Source organism: Schistocerca americana, unplaced genomic scaffold (genome assembly GCF_021461395.2).
Source record: "Schistocerca americana isolate TAMUIC-IGC-003095 unplaced genomic scaffold, iqSchAmer2.1 HiC_scaffold_940, whole genome shotgun sequence".
Classification (NCBI taxonomy): domain Eukaryota; kingdom Metazoa; phylum Arthropoda; class Insecta; order Orthoptera; family Acrididae; genus Schistocerca; species Schistocerca americana.
The window spans coordinates 42,501-49,781 of NW_025726720.1; the positions used below are offsets into that span (position 1 = coordinate 42,501).

Here is a 7,281-nt window from a genome sequence, read left to right on the forward strand (position 1 = left end):
TGCGCCTCACCTCGCAATGAGGACGAGACGCCCCGGGAGTGCGGAGGCCGCCGCCCCGTGAAGGGCGGGGAAGCCCCATCCTCCCTCGGCCCGCGCAAGGCGAGACCTTCACTTTCATTACGCCTTTAGGTTTCGTACAGCCCAATGACTCGCGCACATGTTAGACTCCTTGGTCCGTGTTTCAAGACGGGTCGTGAAATTGTCCAAAGCTGAAGCGCCGCTGACGGGAGCGATTATTCCGCCCGAGAGCATCCCGAGCCAACAGCGGCGCGGGTCCGGGGCCGGGCCAGGTAGGTCCGTCATCCGGGAAGAACCGCGCGCGCTTGCCGGGAGCCCGAGCGCCCAAAGGGGCGAATCGACTCCTCCAGATATACCGCCGGGCAGCCAGCCAGGACACCGGGGCTCTGCCCAACAGACGCGAACCGAGGCCCGCGGAAGGACAGGCTGCGCACCCGGGCCGTAGGCCGGCACCCAGCGGGTCGCGACGTCCTACTAGGGGAGAAGTGCGGCCCACCGCACACCGGAACGGCCCCACCCCGCGGCGAGTGGAAAGGCAACCGGACACGGCCCCGCCGCGGATTGCTCCGCGCGGGCGGCCGGCCCCATCTGCCGAGGGCGGAGGCCAGTGGCCGGATGGGCGTGAATCTCACCCGTTCGACCTTTCGGACTTCTCACGTTTACCCCAGAACGGTTTCACGTACTTTTGAACTCTCTCTTCAAAGTTCTTTTCAACTTTCCCTCACGGTACTTGTTCGCTATCGGTCTCGTGGTCATATTTAGTCTCAGATGGAGTTTACCACCCACTTGGAGCTGCACTCTCAAGCAACCCGACTCGAAGGAGAGGTCCCGCCGACGCTCGCACCGGCCGCTACGGGCCTGGCACCCTCTACGGGCCGTGGCCTCATTCAAGTTGGACTTGGGCTCGGCGCGAGGCGTCGGGGTAGTGGACCCTCCCAAACACCACATGCCACGACAGGCGGCAGCCTGCGGGGTTCGGTGCTGGACTCTTCCCTGTTCGCTCGCCGCTACTGGGGGAATCCTTGTTAGTTTCTTTTCCTCCGCTTAGTAATATGCTTAAATTCAGCGGGTAGTCTCGCCTGCTCTGAGGTCGTTGTACGAGGTGTCGCACGCCACACCGCCAGCCGGCTGTGCACGCTACCGAGTAAGTACCGGTATGCGAACCGCCAGGCGACGGGCGCGCATCGCACATTTCAGGAGGCGCGGCCGGCCCCACAGGCGGCCGCGACGCTCCCAGGTCTGCGAAGCGGGGGCAAACGCCGCGCGCTTCAGTATACGTAGCCGACCCTCAGCCAGACGTGGCCCGGGAACGGAATCCATGGACCGCAATGTGCGTTCGAAACGTCGATGTTCATGTGTCCTGCAGTTCACATGTCGACGCGCAATTTGCTGCGTTCTTCATCGACCCACGAGCCGAGTGATCCACCGTCCTGGGTGATCTTTTCTTAGTTTCCACTGTCTCTTTCAAGACAGTTGCATAGGCGGGACGTAGGCGTGTGGCGGCCCCTGTTCAAGCGTTCTGTGTCCAACGGCCTCACGGCCGATGGGCGTCGTACGGCTCCACACCGGAGCGGACAGGCAGTCGGGCGAAAGTCATTCAAAACCGGCGCCAGGCGCCAGGTGCCGCAGGCCAGCCGCTCCAGCGCTTCAGCGCTCGTACCACACAACATTGGCGTTAGTTTTGAGAAGCACGCGTGGTTCCGCACGCGGCGCACGGCTACTGCGAGCCGTACAGGTAGCGTGTTGCGCGACACGACACGCACACCGAAAGACATGCAGTCTAGTCGGTAATGATCCTTCCGCAGGTTCACCTACGGGAAACCTTGTTACGACTTTTACTTCCTCTAAATGATCAAGTTTGGTCATCTTTCCGGTAGCATCGGCAACGACAGAGTCAATGCCGCGTACCAGTCCGAAGACCTCACTAAATCATTCAATCGGTAGTAGCGACGGGCGGTGTGTACAAAGGGCAGGGACGTAATCAACGCGAGCTTATGACTCGCGCTTACTGGGAATTCCTCGTTCATGGGGAACAATTGCAAGCCCCAATCCCTAGCACGAAGGAGGTTCAGCGGGTTACCCCCGACCTTTCGGCCTAGGAAGACACGCTGATTCCTTCAGTGTAGCGCGCGTGCGGCCCAGAACATCTAAGGGCATCACAGACCTGTTATTGCTCAATCTCGTGCGGCTAGAAGCCGCCTGTCCCTCTAAGAAGAAAAGTAATCGCTGACAGCACGAAGGATGTCACGCGACTAGTTAGCAGGCTAGAGTCTCGTTCGTTATCGGAATTAACCAGACAAATCGCTCCACCAACTAAGAACGGCCATGCACCACCACCCACCGAATCAAGAAAGAGCTATCAATCTGTCAATCCTTCCGGTGTCCGGGCCTGGTGAGGTTTCCCGTGTTGAGTCAAATTAAGCCGCAGGCTCCACTCCTGGTGGTGCCCTTCCGTCAATTCCTTTAAGTTTCAGCTTTGCAACCATACTTCCCCCGGAACCCAAAAGCTTTGGTTTCCCGGAGGCTGCCCGCCGAGTCATCGGAGGAACTGCGGCGGATCGCTGGCTGGCATCGTTTATGGTTAGAACTAGGGCGGTATCTGATCGCCTTCGAACCTCTAACTTTCGTTCTTGATTAATGAAAACATACTTGGCAAATGCTTTCGCTTCTGTTCGTCTTGCGACGATCCAAGAATTTCACCTCTAACGTCGCAATACGAATGCCCCCGCCTGTCCCTATTAATCATTACCTCGGGTTCCGAAAACCAACAAAATAGAACCGAGGTCCTATTCCATTATTCCATGCACACAGTATTCAGGCGGGCTTGCCTGCTTTAAGCACTCTAATTTGTTCAAAGTAAACGTGCCGGCCCACCGAGGACACTCACTCAAGAGCACCCTGGTAGGATTGCAACGGGGTCCGCCTCGGGACGCACGAGCACGCACGAGGCGCGTCGCACGCCTTCAGCTCGCCCCACCGGCAGGACGTCCCACGATACATGCCAGTTAAACACCGACGGGCGGTGAACCAACAGCGTGGGACACAAATCCAACTACGAGCTTTTTACCGCAACAACTTTAATATACGCTATTGGAGCTGGAATTACCGCGGCTGCTGGCACCAGACTTGCCCTCCAATAGATACTCGTTAAAGGATTTAAAGTGTACTCATTCCGATTACGGGGCCTCGGATGAGTCCCGTATCGTTATTTTTCGTCACTACCTCCCCGTGCCGGGAGTGGGTAATTTGCGCGCCTGCTGCCTTCCTTGGATGTGGTAGCCGTTTCTCAGGCTCCCTCTCCGGAATCGAACCCTGATTCCCCGTTACCCGTTACAACCATGGTAGGCGCAGAACCTACCATCGACAGTTGATAAGGCAGACATTTGAAAGATGCGTCGCCGGTACGAGGACCGTGCGATCAGCCCAAAGTTATTCAGAGTCACCAAGGCAAACGGACCGGACGAGCCGACCGATTGGTTTTGATCTAATAAAAGCGTCCCTTCCATCTCTGGTCGGGACTCTGTTTGCATGTATTAGCTCTAGAATTACCACAGTTATCCAAGTAACGTGGGTACGATCTAAGGAACCATAACTGATTTAATGAGCCATTCGCGGTTTCACCTTAATGCGGCTTGTACTGAGACATGCATGGCTTAATCTTTGAGACAAGCATATGACTACTGGCAGGATCAACCAGGGAGCTGCGTCAACTAGAGCTGAGCAGCCGGCCGCCCGGGAGTGTGTCCCGGGGGCCCGCGCGAACACGCAAGCGTCCGCTCAATTATTCTGCAAACAGGAGGAGGCTGAGCTCCCCTGCACCATACACCTCGAAACCCTCTCAGGTCCCGGCGGCGCGCAGCGCCGTCCTAAGTACTTGGTCGGGTTCGAGAGAGGCGCAATCGCCCGGAGTTTGGCGAGTAGACGCTTTAGGTGCGACCACCCGTGCTCCCAACTGAGCTTGCCGCTTGCCGACAGAGGCCCGGGAGCGTGCTGTCGTGGCATTGCCGGCGGGAGACAACACGCGCCACCTACGGTGACCGGCAGCTCCAACGCCAGCGCCACAGAAGGACAAAAGCCCCACTTGGGTGCCGAAGCGAACTCTCCCAGCACAGCGCACGCGCCAACACGTCCGCACAGCTGCGATACAAACCACCTGCGAGAACCGCAGAGGCGACCGAGCAGCAGACGGCGTCGCGGCGCCGAGCGCCGGGCGGCGGCGCATCCTCAGCGCACACAGTCCTCAATCGGACCAGCACACTGCAGATGGTCCACCGCGCTTCGCACCGGGCCCGCGAGGACCTACTTTGGCCGCACGGCGCCGCGTGCAGGGTGCGCCGGCGCGCAGCTGCGCCGCCTGCCGCCTCCGTCGGCCGGCGCGCCTGCCACTGGCCGCCCCCACCAGCCGGCTGTAGCGCGTGCGCCCACGCACCGCACGGCCAACACGCCGGGAGGCCCCCCCTCACCGGCCGGGGACGGTCCCACCCAGCCACCGCCGCGTATCGCTTCACACCCACATGCCATTCACGTTCGTGGGCATGGTGGGTATCGCTGCAACAACCGGTTGGTAGCTCAACCGATCGTCGCCATCACTGATTCACCCCTAGCGAGAACAACCGCACCACAACGGTTTACCAGTTGTTCATTTGCGTAACGTCACCAGCAAACGTAGGCGTCCATCGCCATTTGCAAATTCAACGATTGTTGCATGCCTGTGTCAGGTGTCACGACACACTGTCTGCCCACATACACGCAACAACATGTCCACGCTTAGCGAACACGTGGAAGGTGGCCCCCGTACGTATGCGATGTCCATTGCGCGAACGACTGTCAACCGGCCTCTGTCGCATGTCGCAGATGTGGAACGCAGTGCACCGTGCTATCACGGTGTGTGAGAAGAGACGACTACGTCTGACAACACGCGCCACTACATCAACAGACGGCTCATGCTGATCGCCATCCAGGGCATACCACACTGCAATCCAGCTCTTATAGGGAGACGACACGTAGCTGAGTGCACAACATTTGGACCGCATGGTTCGCCGTTGTTGGCGCAGTCGTTGTACGGTCACATGTACCACGATGTATCATTCAGTACATGAGGACCAATGTGCAGTACAGTGTGTGATTTGGACGTACAACATCAGCGGACAGTTGACACAGGCCGTACCACAGCGTAGGCTAAGTGCTTCGCCATGCGAATGCCAATGAACAACTGCAAATGCCAATGAACAACTGCAAAGGGCATTGAGCATGTACGTCCTGCTGCCATCCACATTACAGTGTATAGCTGCAAGGTGTTAACATGAAGCGATACACTGGGGACCGGGCAGTGCGAGTAGCAAACTATATTGCGGGGGTTGCAGTTAGGCAACACTACACTAATTTAACGCGTCGTATGACAATTACAGAGCAGGTTAAGGCCCAACGTGTGTTGGGTTAAGGCCCAACGTGTGTTGGGTTAAGGCCCAACGTGTGTTGGGTTAAGGCCCAACGTGTGTTGGGTTACGGCCCAACGTGTGTTGGGTTAAGGCCCAACGTGTGTTGGGTTAAGGCCCAACGTGTGTTGGGTTACGTTAAGGGGCAATGTGGGTTACGTTAAGGGGCAATGTGGGTTACGTTAAGGGGCAATGTGGGTTACGTTACGGCGCAATATAGGTTACGTTACGGCGCAATATAGGTTACGTTAAGGGGCAATGTGGGTTACGTTACGGCGCAATATAGGTTACGTTACGGCGCAATATAGGTTACGTTAAGGCGCAATATCGGTTACGTTAAGGCGCAATACAGGTTACGTTAAGGCGCAATACAGGTTACGTTAAGGCGCAATACAGGTTACGTTAAGGCGCAATACAGGTTACGTTAAGGCGCAATACAGGTTACGTTAAGGCGCAATACAGGTTACGTTAAGGCGCAATACAGGTTACGTTAAGGCGCAATACAGGTTACGTTAAGGCGCAATGCAGGTTACGTTAAGGCGCAATGCAGGTTACGTTAAGGCGCAATACAGGTTACGTTAAGGCGCAATGCAGGTTACGTTAAGGCGCAATGCAGGTTACGTTAAGGCGCAATACAGGTTACGTTAAGGCGCAATACAGGTTACGTTAAGGCGCAATACAGGTTACGTTAAGGCGCAATACAGGTTACGTTAAGGCGCAATACAGGTTACGTTAAGGCGCAATACAGGTTACGTTAAGGCGCAATACAGGTTACGTTAAGGCGCAATACAGGTTACGTTAAGGCGCAATACAGGTTACGTTAAGGCGCAATACAGGTTACGTTAAGGCGCAATACAGGTTACGTTAAGGCGCAATACAGGTTACGTTAAGGCGCAATACAGGTTACGTTAAGGCGCAATACAGGTTACGTTAAGGCGCAATACAGGTTACGTTAAGGCGCAATACAGGTTACGTTAAGGCGCAATACAGGTTACGTTAAGGCGCAATACAGGTTACGTTAAGGCGCAATACAGGTTACGTTTAAGGCGCAATACAGGTTACGTTAAGGCGCAATACAGGTTACGTTAAGGCGCAATACAGGTTACGTTAAGGCGCAATACAGGTTACGTTAAGGCGCAATACAGGTTACGTTAAGGCGCAATACAGGTTAGGTTAAGGCGCAATACAGGTTAGGTTAAGGTACGACATAGGTTAGGTTAAGGTACGACATAGGTTAGGTTAAGGTACGACATAGGTTAGGTTAAGGTACGACATAGGTTAGGTTAAGGTACGACATAGGTTAGGTTAAGGTACGACATAGGTTAGGTTAAGGTACGACATAGGTTAGGTTAAGGTACGACATAGGTTAGGTTAAGGTACGACATAGGTTAGGTTAAGGTACGACATAGGTTAGGTTAAGGTACGACATAGGTTAGGTTAAGGTACGACATAGGTTAGGTTAAGGTACGACATAGGTTAGGTTAAGGTACGACATAGGTTAGGTTAAGGTACGACATAGGTTAGGTTAAGGTACGACATAGGTTAGGTTAAGGTACGACATAGGTTAGGTTAAGGTACGACATAGGTTAGGTTAAGGTACGACATAGGTTAGGTTAAGGTACGACATAGGTTAGGTTAAGGTACGACATAGGTTAGGTTAAGGTACGACATAGGTTAGGTTAAGGTACGACATAGGTTAGGTTAAGGTACGACATAGGTTAGGTTAAGGTACGACATAGGTTAGGTTAAGGTACGACATAGGTTAGGTTAAGGTACGACATAGGTTAGGTTAAGGTACGACATAGGTTAGGTTAAGGTACGACATAGG

The 7,281-nt window shown here is 55.0% G+C and overlaps 3 non-coding genes across 3 annotated transcripts in view; all 3 read right to left on the minus strand.

Moving 5' to 3' along the window:
- LOC124592599 overlaps window positions 1-1,111 on the minus strand; it is a 4,225-nt gene extending 3,114 nt beyond the window's left edge. The window contains exon 1 of the ribosomal RNA XR_006977557.1: window positions 1-1,111. This exon is cut by the window's left edge and continues 3,114 nt beyond it. This is a non-coding gene — a ribosomal RNA (large subunit ribosomal RNA).
- A 189-nt stretch (window positions 1,112-1,300) lies between these two features.
- LOC124592603 lies at window positions 1,301-1,455 on the minus strand. The gene has a single exon (XR_006977561.1). It is a non-coding gene; the product is annotated as a 5.8S ribosomal RNA (ribosomal RNA).
- Window positions 1,456-1,806: 351 nt separating this feature from the next.
- Window positions 1,807-3,718, minus strand: LOC124592597. Its single transcript, XR_006977555.1, has one exon. It is a non-coding gene; the product is annotated as a small subunit ribosomal RNA (ribosomal RNA).
- Between the last annotated feature and the right edge of the window lie 3,563 nt (window positions 3,719-7,281).